Here is a 25,768-nt window from a genome sequence, read left to right on the forward strand (position 1 = left end):
ACAACCCGATGGTTTTGGTAGTCGTTTAGAGCTAATCCCACTAAACACTGCTTTAATGGAAGCAAATTTCTGTTCCAAATTATGACTGGTCAATACTCGGATTAACAAACAATAGCTAACTGCGTAACAATATGATTACGCTTTAAACATGGCTCCACATTGGACCAAATATGTTTTCATAACGTTACGTCATGACTCACGATTTTATTATGTCCAGTTAACCAGTACATAGCAGACTATTACCGAAACACTAATTGCGTGACAAACGAGGCTATCAAGACTTTCACCGTTTTTAATACCTTAAATCACTGTCCAAAGTTTTAGGCAAGACCCCAGATTAAACGAAGGGCTGTTATGTAGCTGTAATTGGGATTAGACACACTCCCTCAAAAGCTCAAATATCAGAAGCCAATCCAGCAGTGGACAGAGGGGGATTTCTCGGGCCATTGCTTCAGGAATATGTTATAGGCCTAGCATGGGAATAATTTATATAACATTTGAAGCCAAGGTTGATAAATACGTTTTTTTGTGGGTATATAAATATATCATATTCTCTTTTGGTGGGTATATAAATATATCATATTCTCTTTTATATAAATATATCATATTCTCTTTTGGTGGGTATATAAATATATCATATTCTCTTTTGGTGGGTATATAAATATATCATATTCTCTTTTATATAAATATATCATATTCTCTTTTGGTGGGTATATAAATATATCATATTCTCTTTTGGTGGGTATATAAATATATCATATTCTCTTTTGGTGGGTATATAAATATATCATATTCTCTTTTGCTCGTGACACCACACCGGGGGTAATGGAATATATTTTGTTGAACAAATTAGGTAATAATCCCAGCTGGTATACAAGAGAGAGAGAGAGAGAGAGAGAGAGGGGAAGCGCGAGGGGTAACGTCCACTCGACACAAACTATGTCATTTTGGGACTAACATATGGTTCAATTTTATTTCAATAATTCGATTGCGCGGAGGGGTCTTTACGCAGTGGGAGGAAACCAAAGGACCCGGAGAAAACACACGAGGTTGGACAAATGACCCTACTCCTTGTCACGTACAAGCGGGGAATCGAAACCAAGACCAATTTTAACAATCATAGCATCTCCACCAGGTTTAAATTATAAACTATTTAAACATTGTCTTGATTTTGGAAAATATCTATCAGTCTTACCTATGTAGATTTAGAACTGCAATAAAAAACTCTCCATAGAAACTGGCCTACGGAAGAAAATTCCAAGAGAAAATAGAATCTATAAACTATGCAAACTAAATGAAATTGGCGATGAATTCCACTATTTATTTATTTATCTATTTGTACAGGTTCGGTTATTTTAAAGATAAGAAAATTGTCTATATCGCCTATGTTCTACTTAGGGAATTGTTAAATTGAACTCACCCTTGTGTACTGAACAGTTTACACGGATTAACAAGGGAATAACGCAAAGGTTTCCCCCCCCTCCTCCGACCGGTAATTGTGCACACTCTTGTGTATTGAACAGTTTACCTTGCTTAATAAGGTTATAACACAAATGTTACCCCCACCCCACCCCAACCCTCCGGTATACCCTCTTTACACATGTATATATATATGTTATATTTATGTTGATGATGTAAATATGTTATTATTTCTACACTGTATTTATGTACGGTTTGTGAAATAAAGAATGTCTGTCTGTCTGTCTGTCTAATTCAATGTCGGCTTGTTGTTATTATTATCCATGATATACATTTAACTTAGTCAAGGTTGAATTTAGGGGGGGGGGGTATTGAAATGGGGTCCGCCCATCCGTCCGAAAAACTCGAAAACTTGTTGATAATTTTCGCTGCCAAAACTCAATCGATCGAAATGATGTCAAAAGTTGAACCACCTCCGCACCAGCTTCACCGGTTTCGTCCAACACGTGACGAAAGCTGTGTTGCCTTGAACTCAGCCAAAAATACAAGTAAATACCTCAAATTTTCAAGGGATATTAAATTGTGCAATGGATTTTATTTAACGTGGGGTGATTTCAAACGCACAGGTGGGTGTATAAAAACTGGTACATCTCTTTAGTAGTTTACCTATTCCAAGCCAGGAAGTTACTAAGCAAATTAAGATCATCACTTTTAATTATATCTGTAATGGCAAGACAGATAGAATCTCGAGAAAATTAATAGTACAGGAGTATGAAAACGGTGGATTAAGAAAACTAAATGTAAACTGTTTCATAAAAAGTCTTAAATTGTCATGGATAAATAAAAACTCCTTACAGAAAACTGAAACTGTTGAAAACTTATAAAATATATCATGGCTAAAAGCCTAGAGACAATGACATCATGCGGTGGTGAACTTGTAAAAAAAACTAATAAATGAAACTACTAATCAATTTTGGAAAGACGTTTTCAAAGCTCTCTATGACTTTATCCATGCTAACCAGAAAACACTGAACTCTAAAGAAATAATTAATGAACTCGTGTGGCATAATAACAAAATTACAATTTCCAGAAATCCTATCTACTACAAAGAGTGTTATGAAAAAGGAATAAGATTTATCTATGATTTCTTAGATGAGGAAGGGAATCTAATTAATTTAGCCCAATTCAATAAAAAAAATTAATTTCAATCCTAATTTTACAAAATTTTTAGGAATTATAAAGTCTATTAAAACATTTCTCGAAAACCATGAAAATATTGGTTACTGTGGCTGCTACCATGGCAACCCAAAACACATCCAAACTATCATGGATCAACTGTTTGTTGCCCAGTTTCATAAAAAAAACAAAAAGCGAAATCAAATAGGAATCAAATATAGGCGATCTGTGACAAAATATCAATTCTTTAGCTTCTAAAATAACTAAAGACACCAAACTTATCTGGTTACAATATAGGATTATCCATAGGATTCTGAGTACTAATTTTCTTAATTGGGTTAATTCGATCATGAATCCCGACCTAACCTTATCTCCAGTGGATATAATATTCGGGAAATTAAAACCATGTAATAATCAAATTAACATACTCTTGTTAATCATAAAAAACTACATTTATAAAAATAAACTATTAAAACAGACAATATCCCTAAATGGTATCACATGAGAAATAAGATACTACATAAAACTTGAAAAATACAAATACAAAATAAATATGAATTATGAGACATATATAGACAAATGGGGTGATTATGAAGCTTCGTTTGCTGAATGATCTCTATAGATGACACAGAACAGTTATTTTGTCGGGGGATCAAGGGTGAAGATGATTATTTATAAGTATCGATTTCTTTATTTATTATTTTATTGATTTAATGTTACTCCATCTAAGTAATACACGGCTATGTTATGGCTATGACATGTACATTGTTCAGTATAAAATATATATGTACTAGAAAAAATTGAATATGTCACAGCCCCATTATCCTAAGTTTATAATAACCAAAGTTAAGTAGTTTGTTCACAATCGAAGAAATACGTTTAAAATTTACGATGGTTCAAACAGTAATCACATTCGTAATAGATGTAAATACTGCGTAAATTTGCATGTGTATAATTATCATTGGTTATCTTCTTGTGAAGGATTTCATATAATGGTCTAAACTCTGATGTATGTATATTATATTTGATGTTCTATACAGTATGTCAACATGTGGCTTTCATAATAGAATATAATCATCTAAATTGTATTTAAATAAAATATATACATTGTATTGTAGTTATCAGTTAATTGCCGAACTATGAATATACATTGTATTGTAGTTATCAGTTAATTGCCGAACTATGAATAGTATCGAGATCAGTGATACAGCTGATGGTAGTAATTATGACGTCATATATTCCATTACGTAGGGATGGTATAGCCTCTCCTAACCTAATGAAATGAAATGGTGTTTAACGTCCTACTCTCCTGCACCAACTGGGCTAATGACAACTGGTAGAACAAATGTGCTATGAAATTATTTTTCCCAGCCAATGTTTCTGCATGCTCTTCATTTTGATGTTTGCCAACGGGTACATCGTGGCCCCCTTACAACTTATCAACATATTTTACACCGTGACCCGGTTACAAGGTACACAAATTATACACCGTGACCAGGTTACAAGGAACACAAATTATACACCGTAGCCCCCTTACAAAGAAAACCTAGGCACCGAGTACACATTGGAGTGAACGTAAAACAAACCCTTGACAGTTGGAATTCTATATTAGAGTAGACCGTAGCGACACGGTCCGAGCAATTTCCCTTATAACACATTGTATGGCCTACGTGTTCATTAGGTCAGTCGGAGTAGAACAGTAGGACTTTAAACCCTATTTCGATAAAACGCTACACCTGTTTGTGGTTTTTATGTTACACAATGATGGGCTGATATAACTGCATTGAACTAAAGTAATTTGTCAGGTTAAAAAGAGTTATCTCCCTCTCTACGGGAGTTTATATACAGGTAGGCTGATGTATATAGTACCATATAGGTACTATAGTATGGTCGACAGGTACTGTTATATACAGGTAGGTTGGTAAATATGGTCGACAGGTACTGTTATATACAGGTAGGTAACATTAAGGTGTTGTATTAGGTACCACACAGCGGGTCATTACAAACTGTATTTACACATATCATCCATGTTAAAGTCGCTCCACTAGTTGAATGTCGAACACTGGATTCCAGTATAAAGTTCTGTCATTAGTCTATCTATGTCGAAATTATTTCGTCCCCTTATATTTATCTGGACTTGTGACAAACTGTAATCCCTAAGATCGAATATCAAAAAATACCTGCTGTTCCTAAAACCTTTGGAATTTATTGCCAGAGAGAGAGAGAGAAACATGGTTCAATTTTATTTCAATAAGTCGCTTGCGCGTAGTGGTCTTTAACAGTAGGATGAAACTGGAGGACCCGGAGAAAACCCACGAAGTTGGTCAGGCGACCCTACTCCTTGTCACGTACAGCCGTGGAAATCGAAACCACGCCAGTTGACTCAATATCACAAACATTATTGATACAACGTGCACGCGCTAATAATTCGTCCACCCAACCTCCGCCATTAAATATTAGAGAATCTCAAAGTTTCCCAATTTTCAAGTCACCATTAAAAACTAATTTAATCTAGATTAGAAACAGATTGTATTTGCGTATTTATTTTAATCAACGAGAAAGTCCTTTGGCCGTGCGTAAAGCATCTGTAATCTGTATTTAGTTGGGAGTTGGGTTTTTTTTTGGCACGTCCCATTCGAATGACTAGAAACATATTGCGACGTCATCCTGTATTAATTGCCCATTGTAGCCAACTATTCCTAGAATTATTTCTTCAAGATAGATTCTCTTTTTTCGTCCTATTCGTATGACTTGACACATGTTGACAGCGTTATCCAGTCTTTCATGATACCACAGACTGACCCCCTCTGTTAGTGGTAACTATCTCATTTCTTGACACCATAGAAATATTAGTAGAAGGACATTAGTTTAGTTATAAAATATTTTATTGAAACAAAATTAGAATAAAAAGCATAAAACATTGTTTCACTAATATAATTATATATTATATATATGTCAGTTAGTTATCACATGATCACGACTACATATCACCTGATAATCGTGACTATTGAATTACAGCTTTATTTACAGTAGTAAGCTAGTTTTATATTAGGATGTTAGATATTACTTAGAGTAAGATTCAATATATCAATCAGGTGGGACAGGTGAGACAGGTAAGATATTACTTAGAGTAAGATTCAATATATCAATCAGGTGGGACAGGTGAGATATTACTTAGAGTAAGTTTCAATATATCAATCATGGGGGTGGTGGGGGGGTGTATAACATACTTGGTTAAATACTAGGGTGCTGGTGTGGTTGATAATACTCTTCACTAATATAGCACACACCCAACCACGCCCCACCACCACACACACCACACCACCACTCACCACAACACCACGCACACCCACCGGTTTTAACATTTTACTTTATTCCACCCTCACAACCTAATCAAGAGACAATAAGATAATAATACCTAACCTCGTTCTGGTTCATCCATTATATTTTACTAAAAGTAATATCTACCCTACCCCACCCGACACACCTCATTGTTTAATATAAAGGAGACCATCAATACATCATATCAATATAATCTCTATATTTTACTATTAATAGTAGTAAACCTTGTTCTGGTCTACAACACCAAGTTGTTCCAGGCTATAGTCGTTCTTGTTGCTATCACTGTCGTAGATAACTTCCTCTCTACCATCTCTATATCCTACTATAACAATCCTACTAATCTTCTTATTCTTCTTCTCTTCTATCAACTTCTTTAAATCTTTAAAACTGACTTTCTTACTGACAGTTATAGTACCCATATCTTTACATGACCAACTATAAATACAGGTTAATATATTATATCATTATCAACTGATATAAATACAGGTTAATATATTATATCATTATCAACTGATATATATGGTGGCTGATTGCTATCATATGTCCGTCTTCATTAGCCCAGTCGGAGCAGAACGAAATGAGATGAAATGAGATGAAATGGGAGTTTAACGTCCTACTGTTCTGCTCCGACTGGGCTAATGAAGACGGGTTTATACCATTCAGTGCGTTATAAGAGACATTTTGCCCGAACAGCGGCGCTACGGCCTACTCTTATATCCAATTCCAATTGCCAAGGGATCTTTTACGTGCACGCCAATGTATACACAGCACCTCGGTTTTTCATTCCATCCGAATGACTAGATAGCTGTCCTTGTCAGGCCCTCCATCCTGCATCCCTGACAACGGGAAACCACGTAGGAAAATATTGATGAACTTTCTCGATCATCACCGGGGGCGAATCTGCGACGTCTAGGCCAGCGAGCCAGCGTCTTACTCACTTAGCCACTGTGGCTCCCGGAGCAGAACAGTTGGACGTTAAACGCCATTTCATTTCATTTCATTTTCTTACCAATCAGCCACCATAGATATAAATACAGGTTAATATATCATTATCAATAATCATCTTTGTAAACCTTAGGAACACGAGTATTATAAATTATTTAAATGATAAATTATTGATAAAATCAATGTTTTGACCCCTTATTATTAAATACATTATTAAATATATAATACTATTTTGACTATGGATATTGTAAAATACATCCCACTGTTCACTAGTCAGTATATTATTCAAGTCACCTCTAGTTGGTTATTATTCAAGTCACGTGATACAGAAACTTGATCATTCGATATATGTCAAACGTCAAGACTATTGTAACAGTATATAAAGTTTGACAGTTGTCAAAATATATATTATTATGAACACATTTACTTACCAGCCATATAACAACTTAAGAGTAATATCATTACTCGTATCCCTGACATAACGTCTAGTATTAGTGTTGGCGTTTGTCTTGACTTCTGATTGTTCTACTTTCGTCTTAAATGCTTCCAGGTCAGCAACCCTGTTTTTTAATTCAGCTATTTCTTCGTCTTTTCTTTCAAATTGTTCCTTTATCCGATTCATCTGGAATCTCACGTCTTCCATCTCGGATGTGCGATCATCCAGGTCGGTCTGGTTACTAGTTTCATTTATTGTGTTTGATTTTCCAATCTGTACAGCTTGACAATCACCATGTATATTATACATGTAGGTATTGTGGTTAACGGTTGAAAACTGGAATAGAAAATAAATAAACAACCAGTCTCTACTTGTAAATATTATTACAACAATATCTCTCTTCTTAGATATGATAATCATCGACGAGTATAAATATCAGAAAGAGAGCTGTAAAATAAGCGCATGCGTTGAATCTCTAGTTTGAGATGCTCGGTTGACCAGTGGCGTACAGAAGTTTGTTGATGCCTGGGGACAACTCCTTGACTTAAACACAGGGTCGAGTACTGAAACATGTGAGAACGAGACGACATTTTAAATATATACAAAAACAGATGAATTGATCTTTGTATTCAAATTAAATATAAATTAGCCACATTCCCTTCTTTATATGTAACATGTTCTCTACTCTGGATTCACACTCACGCCAGCATGTTGGACTGTAGGCCAAATTTAAATTCTTTGATTGGATATTTGATGCCCCCCCCCCACCTCTCTATCTTACCAGATTCCATGACATGGTCCGTCTACCTCCCCCCCCCCCCTTACCCTGTACGCCACTGATGATCGGTGGACATGTAACAACACTGCCATTCCGTTCAATGCTAAAATCCTACTTTCTGTTTCTATCGTGTTGAAGATGTTGTTAGGACTGATAGACACAGACAGAAAGAAGGTGCTCTGGGGAATGAAAATGTCACAGTTCTTCACTGAGAAAGAACTGGGGTTTAACGTCCATTTAATGGTGTGCCAGGAGAAAACCCGCGAGATTGGACAGGTGACCCTACTCCTTGTCAGGTCCATGCTCGGATCAAAACCACACCACGTGACTCTATGACAGCCCTTATGATCTAAAGCGCACCCTACGCAGCTCTTTAAAAATACTAGGTAAATATAAACCAGTGAACTTGTAAATTGTTACATCAACACGACTCTCATAGATGTAGAGACACTAGTTGTATCAAGTATAGGAGTAAACATACACTGCTTCGTGTACTCACTCGTCAGTATTTGTATTCTACGAGAGGTAAGACAGTCATTATCAAGATTACAATGGTTAGTTATTGACGTCATAAACTGACGTGTTATTTTATAAATATGACGTAGTTGTACTTACTGGGGTGGCCATTCTTCTTGTGCTTATTATTCTATGACAACTTTCTTCCATTAGGGTTCCCTTAGAACCTTACTAAAGACTAACAGAACTGTATAACACTGGATCAAGGGGGTTCTATAAAAATTACCGATTGAAAAAACACAGTCTATGTATAGTGTATTAATCACGAGTTTTAGTCTTGTATAACTTGTCTCACAGATATGTACGTTGAGCGAGATCAAGTACGATAAATAATTATAATATTTCTACACCCATGAATATCCATTCTCGATAAAGAATATAATCCCGACTTGTTAAAACGAATATAATAAATTCCCGGTGTTTAAGATAACCTAAATATATCAATATAATAAATAGTGTTGTAACTATCTGAATGAATACTCCACAATTGTCTGTTCAGTGGGTGTTTATTTATGTCTGGATAACGTAGTCTATTCTATACAATAGTAACGGGAAACCCATCTATTTATACGTATTGCGTAAGCTTGTAATATGGGCGTCGCCTTTCAATAAATAAAATGAAATGAAATGTGGTTTTATGGCACCTCAGCTCCAACCGGGCTATATTGCGGCCAAACATATGGTGAATATTACGAGACCGGCTAAATTATATCACAGAAAAACATTATATGCATAAATACGTATATTGACTTGCACGTTCACGTGTATAACTATGGAATACTTCTACGGTTTATTACCGGGCAACGTTTCTACTAGAATTCTTTATCAATATACAGTGTACTATGATGGAATTTTTTCCCGAACAGCGGCGCTACGACGTCCATTCTTAAATTAATTTACAACTGCCAAGGTTTCTTTTAAGTTCACGCCAATGTGTACATGGGTATTCTGTTTTTAGGCCAATCCTAAAGACTAGACACTGTCCCTGCCATGTGGGTCTACGCCGGAAAATCCACTGGCACTGTCTGGGCAGCATTGGGACCCGAGCCCCCCCCCCCCCCCCGGCGATCCAACGTCTTACTTATTGAGCCACTGCCTGGTCCAGCTGTATTTAACGCGGTAAGGTTAATATAATAAGATTAATATAATAAGGTCAGGTCAATATATTTGACCAGCGGCATACTCTTGATGTTGGCGTTTAAACTGTTCTGCTCCGACTGGGCAACGCCATACAGTGTACTGTGACGGAATTCCAAATGAAATGAAATGGAGTTTTACGTCCTACTGTTCTGCTCCTAACCTGGGCTAATGAAGACGGGCAAACGCCATACAGTGTGCTATGAGGGAAATTTTGCCCGGACAGCGGCACTACGGCCTACTCTTATATCGAATTCCAACTGCCAAGGGATCTTTTGCGTGCACGCCAATGTGTACACGGGACCTCGGTTTTTCGTCCCATCTGAACGACTAGACAGCTTTCCTTGTCAGCCCCTCCGTCCTGCATCACTGACAAGGGAGAACCACGCCGGAAAATCTGGATGAACTTTCTCGGCCAATGCAGGGATCGAACACCCGACCTCCAGGCTAGCGAGCTAGCGTCTTACCCACTTAGCCACGTGATCCCTTTGACGGAATTCCAACTTCCAAGCCAACGGGACCTCGGTATTTTGTTCCATATACATCGGTTGATAGTTATCAATGATAATTAGTGTTGATAATAAATATATGTTAATTGTGGTAATATTTTTCATTATATATACGTTGATATTATAAAAATATCGATTTTAAAGTTTACAGTTTATAGAACCTAAATAGTGGTTTATATATTTTATTATATTTTCATATAATTTAGTACGTTGATACTAAAAAAATATTCATTTTAAAGTTTACAGTTTATCACACCTAAATGGTGGTTTTAGGTTTTTTTTCAAATATTTTAATATATTTGGGTACGTTTCTCGTGTTTTTATACGGTTGGAAAAGCTAAAAAGCAGAATGTCAAATTACTTTCGCTTTAAAGATTTAAATAAAAAGCTGGCAACCCCTGTTATAATTGTTCAAAAATGGACATTTTATTCAAATTACTTTTATATTCTAAGCCACTCACTAAATTTAATTATTAAATGGTGATCTTGTTTTAATCCGTTCAATTCTCGACAACCCGATGGTTTAGGTAGTCGTTTAGAGCTAATCCCACTAAACACTGCTTTAATGGAAGCAAATTTCTGTTCCAAATTATGACTGGTCAATACTCGGATTAACAAACAATAGCTAACTGCGTAACAATATGATTACGCTTTAAACATGGCTCCACATTGGACCAAATATGTTTTCATAACGTTACGTCATGACTCACGATTTTATTATGTCCAGTTAACCAGTACATAGCAGACTATTACAGAAACACTAATTGCGTGACAAACGAGGCTATCGAGACTTTCACCGTTTTTAATACCTTAAATCACTGTCCAAAGTTTTAGGCAAGACCCCAGATTAAACGAAGGGCTGTTATGTAGCTGTAATTGGGATTAGACACACTCCCTCAAAAGCTCAAATATCAGAAGCCAATCCAGCAGTGGACAGAGGGGGATTTCTCGGGCCATTGCTTCAGGAATATGTTATAGGCCTAGCATGGGAATAATTTATATAACATTTGAAGCCAAGGTTGATAAATACGTTTTTTTGTGGGTATATAAATATATCATATTCTCTTTTGGTGGGTGACACCACACCGGGGGTAATGGAATATATTTTGTTGACCAAATTAGGTAATAATCCCAGCTGGTATACAAGAGAGGGAGAGAGAGAGAGAGGAAGGGCGAGGGGTAACGTCCACTCGACACAAACTATGTCATTTTGGGACTAACATATGGTTCAATTTTATTTCAATAATTCGATTGCGCGGAGGGGTCTTTACGCAGTGGGAGGAAACCAAAGGACCCGGAGAAGAAAACACACGAGGTTGGACAAATGACCCTACTCCTTGTCACGTACAAGCGGGGAATCGAAACCAAGACCAATTTTAACAATCATAGCATCTCCACCAGGTTTAAATTATAAACTATTTAAACATTGTCTTGATTTTGGAAAATATCTATCAGTCTTACCTATGTAGATGTAGAACTGCAATAAAAAACTCTCCATAGAAACTGGCCTACGGAAGAGAAAATAGAATCTATAAACTATGCAAACTAAATGAAATTGGCGATGAATTCCACTATTTATTTATTTATCTATTTGTACAGGTTCGGTTATTTTAAAGATAAGAAAATTGTCTATATCGCCTATGTTCTACTTAGGGAATTGTTAAATTGAACTCACCCTTGTGTACTGAACAGTTTACACGGATTAACAAGGGAATAACGCAAAGGTTCCCCCCCCCCACTCCTCCGACCGGTAATTGTGCACACTCTTGTGTATTGAACAGTTTACCTTGCTTAATAAGGTTATAACACAAATGTTACCCCCACCCCACCCCAACCCTCCGGTATACCCTCTTTACACATGTATATATATATATATGTTATATTTATGTTGATGATGTAAATATGTTATTATTTCTACACTGTATTTATGTACGGTTTGTGAAATAAAGAATGTCTGTCTGTCTGTCTGTCTGTCTGTCTGTCTAATTCAATGTCGGCTTGTTGTTATTATTATCCAAGATATACATTTAACTTAGTCAAGGTTGAATTTAGGGGGGGGGGATTTGAAATGGGAACCGCCCATCCGTCCGAAACACTCGAAAACTTGTTGATAATTTTCGCTGCCAAAACTCAAACGATCGAAATGATGTCAAAAGTTGAACCACCTCCGCACCAGCTTCACCGGTTTCGTCCAACACGTGACGAAAGCTGTGTTGCCTTGAACTCAGCCAAAAATACAAGTAAATATCTCAAATTTTCAAGGGATTTTAAATTGTGCAATGGATTTTATTTAACGTGGGGTGATTTCAAACGCACAGGTGAGTTTATAATAACTGGTACATCTCTTTAGTAGTTTACCTATTCCAAGCCAGGAAGTTACTAAGCAAATTAAGATCATCACTTTTAATTATATCTGTAATGGCAAGACAGATAGAATCTCGAGAAAATTAATAGTACAGGAGTATGAAAACGGTGGATTAAGAAAACTAAATGTAAACTGTTTCATAAAAAGTCTTAAATTGTCATGGATAAATAAAAACTCCTTACAGAAAACTGAAACTGTTGAAAACTTATAAAATATATCATGGCTAAAAGCCTAGAGACAATGACATCATGCGGTGGTGAACTTGTAAAAAAAACTAATAAATGAAACTACTAATCAATTTTGGAAAGACGTTTTCAAAGCTCTCTATGACTTTATCCATGCTAACCAGAAAACACTGAACTCTAAAGAAATAATTAATGAACTCGTGTGGCATAATAACAAAATTACAATTTCCAGAAATCCTATCTACTACAAAGAGTGTTATGAAAAAGGAATAAGATTTATCTATGATTTCTTAGATGAGGAAGGGAATCTAATTAATTTAGCCCAATTCAATAAAAAAAATTAATTTCAATCCTAATTTTACAAAATTTTTAGGAATTATAAAGTCTATTAAAACATTTCTCGAAAACCATGAAAATATTGGTTACTGTGGCTGCTACCATGGCAACCCAAAACACATCCAAACTATCATGGATCAACTGTTTGTTGCCCAGTTTCATAAAAAAACAAAAAGCGAAATCAAATAGGAATCAAATATAGGCGATCTGTGACAAAATATCAATTCTTTAGCTTCTAAAATAACTAAAGACACCAAACTTATTTGGTTACAATATAGGATTATCCATAGGATTCTGAGTACTAATTTTCTTAATTGGTTTAATTCGATCATGAATCCCGACCTAACCTTATCTCCAGTGGATATAATATTCGGGAAATTAAAACCATGTAATAATCAAATTAACATACTCTTGTTAATCATAAAAAACTACATTTATAAAAATAAACTATTAAAACAGACAATATCTCTAGACGGTATCACAAGAGATATAAGATACTACATAAAACTTGAAAAATACAAATACAAAATGAATATGAATTATGAGACATATATAGACAAATGGGGTGATTATGAAGCTTCGTTTGCTGAATGATCGCTATAGATGACCCAGACCAGTTATTTTGTCTCGGGGATCAAAGGTGAAGATGATCATTTATAAGTATCGATTTCCTTATTTATTATTTTATTGATTTAATGTTTCTCCATCTAAGTAATACACGGCTATGTTATGGCTATGACATGTACATTGTTCAGTATAAAATATATATGTACTAGAAAAAATTGAATATGTCACAGCCCCATTATCCTAAGTTTATAATAACCAAAGTTAAGTAGTTTGTTCACAATCGAAGAAATACGTTTAAAATTTACGATGGTTCAAACAGTAATCACATTCGTAATAGATGTACATACTGCGTAAATTTGCATGTGTATAATTATCATTGGTTATCTTCTTGTGAAGGATTTCATATAATGGTCTAAACTCTGATGTATGTATATTATATTTGATGTTCTATACAGTATGTCAACATGTGGCTTTCATAATAGAATATAATCATCTAAATTGTATTTAAATAAAATATATACATTGTATTGTAGTTATCTGTTAATTGCCGAACTATGAATATACATTGTATTGTAGTTATCAGTTAATTGCCGAACTATGAATAGTATCGAGATCAGTGATACAGCATATGGTAGTAATTATGACGTCATATATTCCATTACGTAGGGATGGTATAGCCTCTCCTAACCTAATGAAATGAAATGGTGTTTAACGTCCTACTCTCCTGCACCAACTGGGCTAATGACAACTGGTATAACCAATGTGCTATGAAATTATTTTTCCCAGCCAATGTTTCTGCATGCTCTTCATTAGTTTGATGTTTGCCAACGGGTACATCGTGGCCCCCTTACAACTTATCAACATATTTTACACCGTGACCCGGTTACAAGGTACACAAATTATACACCGTGACCTTACAAAGAAAACCTAGGCACCGAGTACACATTGGAGTGAACGTAAAACAAACCCTTGACAGTTGGTATTCTATATTAGAGTAGACCGTAGCGACACGGTCCGAGCAATTTCCCTTATAACACATTGTATGTCCTATGTGTTCATTAGGTCAGTCGGAGTAGAACAATAGGACTTTAAACCCTATTTCGATAAAACGCTACACCTGTTTGTGGTTTTTATGTTACACAATGATGGGCTGATATAACTGTATTGAACTAAAGTAATTTGTCAGGTTAAAAAGAGTTATCTCCCTCTCTACGGGAGTTTATATACAGGTAGGCTGATGTATATAGTACCATATAGGTACTATAGTATGGTCGACAGGTACTGTTATATACAGGTAGGTTGGTAAATATGGTCGACAGGTACTGTTTAAGTCGCTCCACTGGTTGAATGTCGAACACTGGATTCCAGTATAAAGTTCTGTCATTAGTCTATCTATGTCGAAATTATTTCGTCCCCTTATATTTATCTGGACTTTTGACAAACTGTAATCCCTAAGATCGAATATCAAAAAATACCCGCTGTTCCTAAAACCTTTGGAATTTATTGCCAGAGAGAGAGAGAGAGAAACATGGTTCAATTTTATTTCAATAAGTCGCTTGCGCGTAGTGGTCTTTAACAGTAGGATGAAACTGGAGGACCCGGAGAAAACCCACGAAGTTGGTCAGGCGACCCTACTCCTTGTCACGTACAGCCGTGGAAATCGAAACCACGCCAGTTGACTCAATATCACAAACATTATTTATACAACGCGCACGCGCTAATAATTCGTCCACCCAACCTCCGCCATTAAATATTAGAGAATCTCAAAGTTTCCCAATTTTCAAGTCACCATTAAAAACTTATTTAATCTAGATTAGAAACAGATTGTATTTGCGTATTTATTTTAATCAACGAGAAAGTCCTTTGGTCGTGCGTAAAGCATCTGTAATCTGTATTTGGTTGGGAGTTGGGGTTTTTTTTGCACGTCCCATTCGAATGACTAGAAACATATTGCGACGTCATCCTGTATTAATTGCCCATTGTAGCCAACTATTCCTAGAATTTTCGTCCTATTCGTATGACTTGACACATGTTGACAGCGTTATCCAGTCTTTCATGATACCACAGACTGACCCCCTCTGTTAGTGGTAACTATCTCAATTCTTGACACCATAGAAATATTAGTAGAAGGACATTAGTTTAGTTATAAAATATTTTATTGAAACAAAATTAGAATAAAAAGCATAAAACATTGTTTCACTAATATAATTATATATTATATATATGTCAGTTAGTTATCACATGATCACGAATACATATCACCTGATAATCGTGACTATTGAATTGCAGCTTTATTTACAGTAGTAAGCTAGTTTTATATTACTATGTTAGATATTACTTAGAGTAAGATTCAATATATCAATCAGGTGGGACAGGTGAGACAGGTAAGATATTACTTAGAGTAAGTTTCAATATATCAATCAGGTGGGACAGGTGAGATATTACTTAGAGTAAGTTTCAATATATCAATCATGGGGGTGGTGGGGGGGTGTATAACATACTTGGTTAAATACTAGGGTGCTGGTGTGGTTGATAATACTCTTCACTAATATAGCACACACCCAACCACGCCCCACCACCACACACACCACACCACCACTCACCACAACACCACGCACACCCACCGGTTTTAACATTTTACTTTATTCCACCCTCACAACCTAATCAAGAGACAATAAGATAATAATACCTAACCTCGTTCTGGTTCATCCATTATATTTTACTAAAAGTAATATCTACCCTACCCCACCCGACACACCTCATTGTTTAATATAAAGGAGACCATCAATACATCATATCAATATAATCTCTATATTTTACTATTAATAGTAGTAAACCTTGTTCTGGTCTACAACACCAAGTTGTTCCAGGCTATAGTCGTTCTTGTTGCTATCACTGTCGTAGATAACTTCCTCTCTACCATCTCTATATCCTACTATAACAATCCTACTAATCTTCTTATTCTTCTTCTCTTCTATCAACTTCTTTAAATCTTTAAAACTGACTTTCTTACTGACAGTTATAGTACCCATATCTTTACATGACCAACTATAAATACAGGTTAATATATTATATCATTATCAACTGATATAAATACAGGTTAATATATTATATCATTATCAACTGATATATATGGTGGCTGATTGCTATCATATGTCCGTCTTCATTAGCCCAGTCGGAGCAGAACGAAATGAGATGAAATGAGATGAAATGGGAGTTTAACGTCCTACTGTTCTGCTCCGACTGGGCTAATGAAGACGGGTTTATACCATTCAGTGCGTTATAAGAGACATTTTGCCCGAACAGCGGCGCTACGGCCTACTCTTATATCCAATTCCAATTGCCATGGGATCTTTTACGTGCACGCCAATGTATACACAGCACCTCGGTTTTTCATTCCATCCGAATGACTAGATAGCTGTCCTTGTCAGGCCCTCCATCCTGCATCCCTGACAACGGGAAACCACGTAGGAAAATATTGATGAACTTTCTCGATCATCACCGGGGGCGAATCTGCGACGTCTAGGCCAGCGAGCCAGCGTCTTACTCACTTAGCCACTGTGGCTCCCGGAGCAGAACAGTTGGACGTTAAACGCCATTTCATTTCATTTCATTTTCTTACCAATCAGCCACCATAGATATAAATACAGGTTAATATATCATTATCAATAATCATCTTTGTAAACCTTAGGAACACGAGTATTATAAATTATTTAAATGATAAATTATTGATAAAATCAATGTTTTGACCCCTTATTATTAAATACATTATTAAATATATAATACTATTTTGACTATGGATATTGTAAAATACATCCCACTGTTCACTAGTCAGTATATTATTCAAGTCACCTCTAGTTGGTTATTATTCAAGTCACGTGATACAGAAACTTGATCATTCGATATATGTCAAACGTCAAGACTATTGTAACAGTATATAAAGTTTGACAGTTGTCAAAATATATATTATTATGAACACATTTACTTACCAGCCATATAACAACTTAAGAGTAATATCATTACTCGTATCCCTGACATAACGTCTAGTATTAGTGTTGGCGTTTGTCTTGACTTCTGATTGTTCTACTTTCGTCTTAAATGCTTCCAGGTCAGCAACCCTGTTTTTTAATTCAGCTATTTCTTCGTCTTTTCTTTCAAATTGTTCCTTTATCCGATTCATCTGGAATCTCACGTCTTCCATCTCGGATGTGCGATCATCCAGGTCGGTCTGGTTACTAGTTTCATTTATTGTGTTTGATTTTCCAATCTGTACAGCTTGACAATCACCATGTATATTATACATGTAGGTATTGTGGTTAACGGTTGAAAACTGGAATAGAAAATAAATAAACAACCAGTCTCTACTTGTAAATATTATTACAACAATATCTCTCTTCTTAGATATGATAATCATCGACGAGTATAAATATCAGAAAGAGAGCTGTAAAATAAGCGCATGCGTTGAATCTCTAGTTTGAGATGCTCGGTTGACCAGTGGCGTACAGAAGTTTGTTGATGCCTGGGGACAACTCCTTGACTTAAACACAGGGTCGAGTACTGAAACATGTGAGAACGAGACGACATTTTAAATATATACAAAAACAGATGAATTGATCTTTGTATTCAAATTAAATATAAATTAGCCACATTCCCTTCTTTATATGTAACATGTTCTCTACTCTGGATTCACACTCACGCCAGCATGTTGGACTGTAGGCCAAATTTAAATTCTTTGATTGGATATTTGATGCCCCCCCCCACCTCTCTATCTTACCAGATTCCATGACATGGTCCGTCTACCTCCCCCCCCCCCTTACCCTGTACGCCACTGATGATCGGTGGACATGTAACAACACTGCCATTCCGTTCAATGCTAAAATCCTACTTTCTGTTTCTATCGTGTTGAAGATGTTGTTAGGACTGATAGACACAGACAGAAAGAAGGTGCTCTGGGGAATGACAATGTCACAGTTCTTCACTGAGAAAGAACTGGGGTTTAACGTCCATTTAATGGTGTGCCAGGAGAAAACCCGCGAGATCGGACAGGTGACCCTACTCCTTGTCAGGTCCATGCTCGGATCAAAACCACACCACGTGACTCTATGACAGCCCTTATGATCTAAAGCGCACCCTACGCAGCTCTTTAAAAATACTAGGTAAATATAAACCAGTGAACTTGTAAATTGTTACATCAACACGACTCTCATAGATGTAGAGACACTAGTTGTATCAAGTATAGGAGTAAACATACACTGCTTCGTGTACTCACTCGTCAGTATTTGTATTCTACGAGAGATAAGACAGTCATTATCAAGATTACAATGGTTAGTTATTGACGTCATAAACTGACGTGTTATTTTATAAATATGACGTAGTTGTACTTACTGGGGTGGCCATTCTTCTTGTGCTTATTATTCTATGACAACTTTCTTCCATTAGGGTTCCCTTAGAACCTTACTAAAGACAAACAGAACTGTATAACACTAGATCAAGGGGGTTCTATAAAAATTACCCATTGGAAAAACACAGTCTATGTATAGTGTATTAATGACGAGTTTTAGTCTTGTATAACCTGTCTCACTACTATTTACGTTAAGCGAGATCAAGTACGATAAATAATTATAATATTTCTACACTCATGAATATCTATTCTCGATAAAGAATATAGTCCCGACTTGTTAAAACGAATATAATAAATCCCCGGTGTTTAAGATAACCTAAATATATCAATATAATAAATAGTGTTGTAACTATCTGAATGAATACTCCACAATTGTCTGTTCAGTAGGTGTTTATTTATGTCTGGGTAACGTAGTCTATTCTATACTATAGTAACGGGAAAACCAGTCTATTTATACGTATTGCGTAAGCTTGTAATATGGGCAACGCCTTTCAATAAATAAAATGAAATGAAATGTGGTTTTATAGCACCTCAGCTCCAACCGGGCTATAATGCTATATTGCGCCAAACATATGGTGAATATTACGAGACCGGCTAAATTATATCACAGAAAAACATTATATGCATAAATACGTATATTGACTTGCACGTTCACGTGTAACTATAGAATACTTCTACGGTTTATTACCGGGCAACGTTTCGACTAGAATTCTTTATCAATATACTAATTGACAAGGGGAATACTCTTGATGTTGTAGTTTAAACTATTCTGCTCCGACTGGGTTACGTCATACAGTGTGCTGTGACGGAATTCCAACTTCCAAGGGAATGTGTACACGGGACACCGGTATTCCGTTCTATCTAGATAGATAGATAGATAGATAGATAGATATTCTTTATTCACAAACCGTACATAAATACAGTGTAGAAAAAATAACATATTTACATCAACATAAATATAACATATATATATACAGGTGTAAAGAGGGTATACCACCTTTGTGTTATAACCTTATTAATCCAGGTAAACTGTTCAATACACAAGAGTGAGTACAATTAAACAATTCGGTCGGGGTGGAGGGGGGAACCTTGTTATTCCCTTGTTAATCCGTGTAAACTGTTCAGGTCACAAGAGTGAGTACAATTAAACAATTCGCTAAGTAGAAAATAGGCGATATATACAATTTCCTGTTCTTTAAAATAACCGGATCCGCATAAATAAATAAATAAATAAATAGTTGAATTCATCGCCAATTTCATTTAGTTTGCATAGTTTATAGATTCTATTTTCTCTTGGAATTTTCTTCCGAAGGCCAGTGTATATGGAGAGTTTTTGATTGCAAGTTCTAAATCTACATATTAGTTTAGATTTGTAAATGTGTAGGACTGATAGATATTTTCCAAAATCAAGACAATGTTTAAATAGTTTATAATTCAAACCTGGTGGAGATGCTATGATTGTTAAAATTGGTCTTAGTTTCGATTCCCCGGTTGTACGTGGCAGGGAGTAGCGTCGCCTGTCCAACCTCGTGGCTTTTCCCCCCTCTGCTAAAGATCCCTACGCGCAAGTGAAGACGCAGACGCAGCAGTCTGCAAGACGTTCCCCAAGATGTCTCCACACACGTTGACGGCCATCAGCGTGATAAAGATGAAAGCGACTCTTTTCACTGAAGAGCACACTTTGCCAGTCTACTCTTCTCCATGTCTGGTGTCCTTGAGCCCATATCAAACGCCGCTGACGGTAGTAATCCCTGAGGATAGCTCCAACATAAGGTCGTCGTGCACGGAGTCCTACTTCTCTTAGACGGCGTCCTACGGTGTTGGCACTTTCTGGTCCTTCTCTTCCGACGACTGCTGCACCTGTTCGAGTTGCTGGGCGGAATCTGTCTCGCAGATGAGTGACCCGGATGTAGCGGTCTTGAGCCTCGATTGTAACGCGTTGTGGACCAGGACGTTGACGGTCACGTGTTGATCCAGTAACACGTTCCACCAACCTTACAATAGTGGACTGATGACAATTGAAGTGTCTGGCAATAGCCCGTGTAGACATGCCAGCCCTGGACATTCTCATGGCTTCATTCCGTTGATTTTCAGTAAGTCTCGGCATCTCTAGCTTGAATCCTTCGCACGTCCAACAACAAATTACGACAGATTGACGTTTCACAGTTCATGTACTGCACATTAAGTTGAAAACATGCTTTTAAAAGGCTCACACACAATGCTGCACGTGAATATTGGGTTTTTCATGTGCATCTTGTGCAATTTTTTTTTTGAACTCGGGCCGATATTTTTTGCGTTTGGGAGCATTGTGTGAAACAATAGTTCATAGTATTGCATAATATTATACATACAAAACCACCTAGTAATAAAATATTTGGGAAAAAAAAGTGATGCGTTTTCCATGGCGCTCAGTATACATTGAATTGTAGTTATCAGTTAATTGCCGAACTATGAATATAATATTGTATTGTAGTTATCAGTTAATTGCCGAACTATGAATAGTATCGAGATCAGTGATACAGATGATAGTATTTGTGACGTCATATATTCCGTTACGTAAAGATCGTATAGCCCCTCCTAACCTAATGAAAATGAAATGGTGTTTAACGTCCTACTCTGCTGCACCAACTGGGCTAATAACAACTGGTAAAACCAATGTGCTATGAAGTTATATTTCCCGGTCTGTGTTCCCGCATGCTCTTCACTTCTTTGATGTATCGTGGCCCCCTTACAACTTATCAACATATTTTACACTGTGACCCTCTTACAAGGAACACAAATTACACACCGTGACCCCCTAAAAGGAGCACATATCTGCGTATTATAAACTGTAAATAGTAAACATTATGCATGAAGTTAATATTCACATTTGTATAACCTGTAAAATATTATATTTAAAATAACAGAGCCTTTGGTAAATTAATTTCCTATTGTGTTGTTCAGCTGAGAAGTGTTATCAGTTGATACAAGTTGATACAATGGGGGGCTGATATAACTGTATTGAACTAAAATAATTTGTCAGGTTAAAAAAGAGTTATCTCCCTCTCTACGGGACTTTTATATACAGGTAGGTTGATGTACCATAGATTTACTATAGTATGGACGACAGGTACTGTTATATACAGGTAGGTTGGTGTATATAGTACATAGAGTTACTATAGTATGGTCGACAGGTACTGTTATATATTAGTAGGTTGGTGCATAAGGTACTATATAAGGTATTATATATTGTCTCGTTCGGTATAGTGTATGCATATATATATATATACGGGTAGAAGGTCAGAGGTTTGCCGAATGATAATGCACGCACTCGGCAAACCTCAGCAGATTCCAGTACCCTACATCTAGCCTCGGCTGTATGACAAAGTCCACAATTGGAACTACTTTCAAGTTCCCGGATTACCAACGGCGTTGTCCATGACGACGCCTTTGAAGAATGTTTTATCATACAAATATTTCAAAGTCTGAAGCTGTTTTTCTTTCAAGTTTATCCGATTTTCTTTAAACAACGGCAATTTTGCACTGAAAATTCTACACACGCTTCGAACGACGCAATTTTGATAACTTCTTTTAAAAGCGGCAAGTTTTGCTAATAAGTAAACCGGTGCCGCATCGCAATTGTATAGGCGTAGGTACATATCACTTACCGTCATACAGCCGAGGCCAGATTAGAGAATCTGCCGACGTTTGCCGAGTGATAATGCTCGCAGCGATCCATCTACGTCATACTTCGAGAATACATGCGGAGCTAGCTGTATACAGGCAGCCAAAGTTTGGGATTAGCATGCGAGTATATCCAGCAAGGTGGTGTATTTTTACGTTGCCTTATTCGGTTGTCTGATTTCAAATTTCATTATCGTCATCACCTTAAGACGACATTCCAAGTCTCGTAAAAATATGGTTGCTACCATCCGTTTGAGAAATAATGATCTGCGTTTAACCGTAACCGTACTCGCATCAACGTTTGTTCTTGTGAGCTTCGCCCTGCCATCAAATGTAAGCTCACTTGTACAAAACACGGTGTCAGGCTACGACACAAACACCAAAGAACATTATCTTTAGCATGGTGACTAAGTGGTTAAGACGCTGGCTCGCTAGCCTGGAGGTCGCTTGCTCGATCCCTGCATTGGTCGAGAAAGTTCATTGGGATTTTCCGATGCGGTTTCCCCTTGTCAGTGGTGCAGGACGGAGAGGGCCTGGCAAGGACAATTGTCTAGTCGTGCGGATGGGAAGAAAAAACGGGGGTCCCGTGTGCACATTGGCGTGCACGTAAATGTTTCCTTGGCAGTTGGAATTCGATGTAAGAGTAAGCCATAGTGCCGCTTCTCTGGCAAAATTTCCCCCATGGCACACTCTATGGCGTATGCCCGTCTTCATTATTCCAGTCGGAGCAGAACAGTAGGATGTTAAACCCCATTTCATTTCATTTTCATTATGTAAGAGTTAAATCTACTTGAAATACAGATGTGACGTCATCCTTTGATGTTGGCATACCATTATTTCCAATAGTGTACGGGCAACTTGCCAATCGTACATTATCTATACTAGATGAAATATTGGACTCGCGTGACGTATTTCATTGAAAAGCACATGCGGGATAGTGTGTGTATTTTAAGTTGTTTAATGGTCTCGATCTAAAGACATTGCGTAATATATTGAAACAACACTCGGCTAACGCCTCGTGCAGTATCAATATATTACTTAATTTCTCGCTCTCGAGCATTAAACCATACCTGTTAGAGGTTTTTATTTCGGCTTCAAATATTATATCAATTATTATTCAGACATTTATTCACAAGACATGTCTATAATCAATTCTCTAGACCACCGGATGGCCGAGATTTAAATGGATTTTAACACCCGCGATGTAGCTCAGTAATAAAAAACAATTTGCGATTCAATCAAACACTCATAATCTCTCTCTCTCTCTCTCTCTCTCTCTCTCTCTCGTACATTCATGAAAGAGTAAACAAATCATACAAAACAAACAAAATTATTTAAGACATAACAACAATCAAATCCTTTAAACATGATTTCCTAATCTTAGTCGGGTATACTTTCTGTCTGAGAATACTGTTTGACTTATGTCTTTCATTATTAGCCCAGTCGGTACGAAAAAGTAGGACGTTACAGCCCCCATCTTATTTCAAAGTAAGTCTATAAATCGTTTCAATGGCACTTAGTAATTGAACTGAACATATACAATTACTGCTTAATACTGACCGATGTTTCATGCAGGACAAGGACAGCTGTCTGTCTAGTCGTTCAGATGGGAAGAAAAACCGAGGTACCGTGTACACATTGGCGTGCACGTAAAAGATCCCTTGACAGTATGAATTCGATATTTATATAAGAGTAGGCCGTAATGCCGCTGTCCGGGCAAAATTTCCGTCATAGCACACTGTATGGCGTATGCCCGTCTTCGTTAGCCCAGTTCGGAGCAAAACAGTAGGACGTTAAACCTCATTTCATTTCATTTCATTTCATTTATTATATTTTCATATTTTATCATTGCTTGATAATGACTAGAGAAGCCCAGTCGAAACGTCGCTCAGTAATAAGCAGTAATTGTATTCCATAGACTTGTCACCTGTGTAAATCTATAAATTTGTATTATTATGAATGTTCTTCAAGGATGTATATCATTTCTATAAACTATAATTCTTGAAAGATTCAATGCAAACATTGTGGTTTTGTGTTTGTTAAGACGACGGAGAAAGCTTCGATCAATAACTAGTCTCTTGTGTAATCCTTTCAGGCTTAAAGAAAATTTTGGTGTCAACCAATATTACTTAAGTGATAGAACTGGTTAAACACATTCCAAATATTATTCTAACACAGAGATCATTGCTATGGTAGATGCGTAACGATGATTTGAAGAAACGGGAAGTGACGCAAACAAAAGGAAAACCGTAGAGAGCGATAACAGATACCGGGTAATACATCGGGTCCGTCCAGGTGTAATATCGGGTATACTGGGCTTTGCACCGGGTATATTGGCTGGTCTATTGGGTATTACACCTTGAATACTGGGTATTACACCTGGTCTACTGGACATTACACCTTGAATACTGGGTATTATATCGGGTATACTCGGTGGTCTACTGGGTATTACCCCTGGTCTACTGGATATTACACCTGGTCAACTGGGTATTACACAGTGTACACCGGGTATTACATCTACCTTCTGATAACCAGATAGTTTTAAGGCCTAGAGTTTATAGTTTTCATGTTATATCTATTATTCAGTAATTGTATGTTCTTCTTGAACTGCTTGTCCTTGTTGAATTTGCTGTCCCTCCTCAAGGCGTGTAGCTAATCGGCCATACCCCGCTTTATGCAAAGTTTCCAAGAACTTAGGAAAAGCGGTGGCACCTGAATGGTATAAAATCTCCATAATCTTTACTGCACCCGCTGTACGTCCATGTCTTTCTTGTTCGGCTCGAACTCGTTCCATGTCCTCTTCATCGAAGAGAAAACAAGCAAAAAGCTGGTGTATGAGGAATCTAGGGTCTATTTCATTTATTATTTCTACATGGAATTTCCGGACAATAAAATAATCTTCTTGTCGCATTCTTCCTCTGTCTTTCTCCTCCATCCCTGAAACAGAAAGGGTAAAATGGGGTTTTACGTCCACTAATATAGGGTACAATTTT

At 36.8% G+C, this 25,768-nt stretch overlaps 3 long non-coding RNA genes across 3 annotated transcripts in view; all 3 read right to left on the minus strand.

The window, feature by feature from the left end:
* Window positions 1–5,462: 5,462 nt before the first annotated feature.
* Window positions 5,463–8,870, minus strand: LOC130013611 (uncharacterized). Its single transcript, XR_008788799.1, has 3 exons — window positions 8,712–8,870; window positions 7,314–7,654; window positions 5,463–6,372 (listed from the first exon to the last, which is right to left on the minus strand). It is a non-coding gene; the product is annotated as an uncharacterized LOC130013611 (long non-coding RNA).
* Window positions 8,871–15,849: 6,979 nt separating this feature from the next.
* Window positions 15,850–19,255, minus strand: LOC126827007 (uncharacterized). Its single transcript, XR_008788881.1, has 3 exons — window positions 19,097–19,255; window positions 17,701–18,041; window positions 15,850–16,759 (listed from the first exon to the last, which is right to left on the minus strand). It is a non-coding gene; the product is annotated as an uncharacterized LOC126827007 (long non-coding RNA).
* Window positions 19,256–23,717: 4,462 nt separating this feature from the next.
* The window catches only part of LOC126827012 (uncharacterized), a 40,044-nt gene continuing 37,993 nt past the window's right edge, over window positions 23,718–25,768 (minus strand). Inside the window, exon 4 of the long non-coding RNA XR_008788728.1 lies at window positions 23,718–25,712. This is a non-coding gene — a long non-coding RNA (uncharacterized LOC126827012). The remainder of the gene's footprint in view (window positions 25,713–25,768) is intronic.

This window comes from Patella vulgata, chromosome 7 (genome assembly GCF_932274485.2).
Source record: "Patella vulgata chromosome 7, xgPatVulg1.2, whole genome shotgun sequence".
NCBI lineage: Eukaryota > Metazoa > Mollusca > Gastropoda > Patellidae > Patella > Patella vulgata.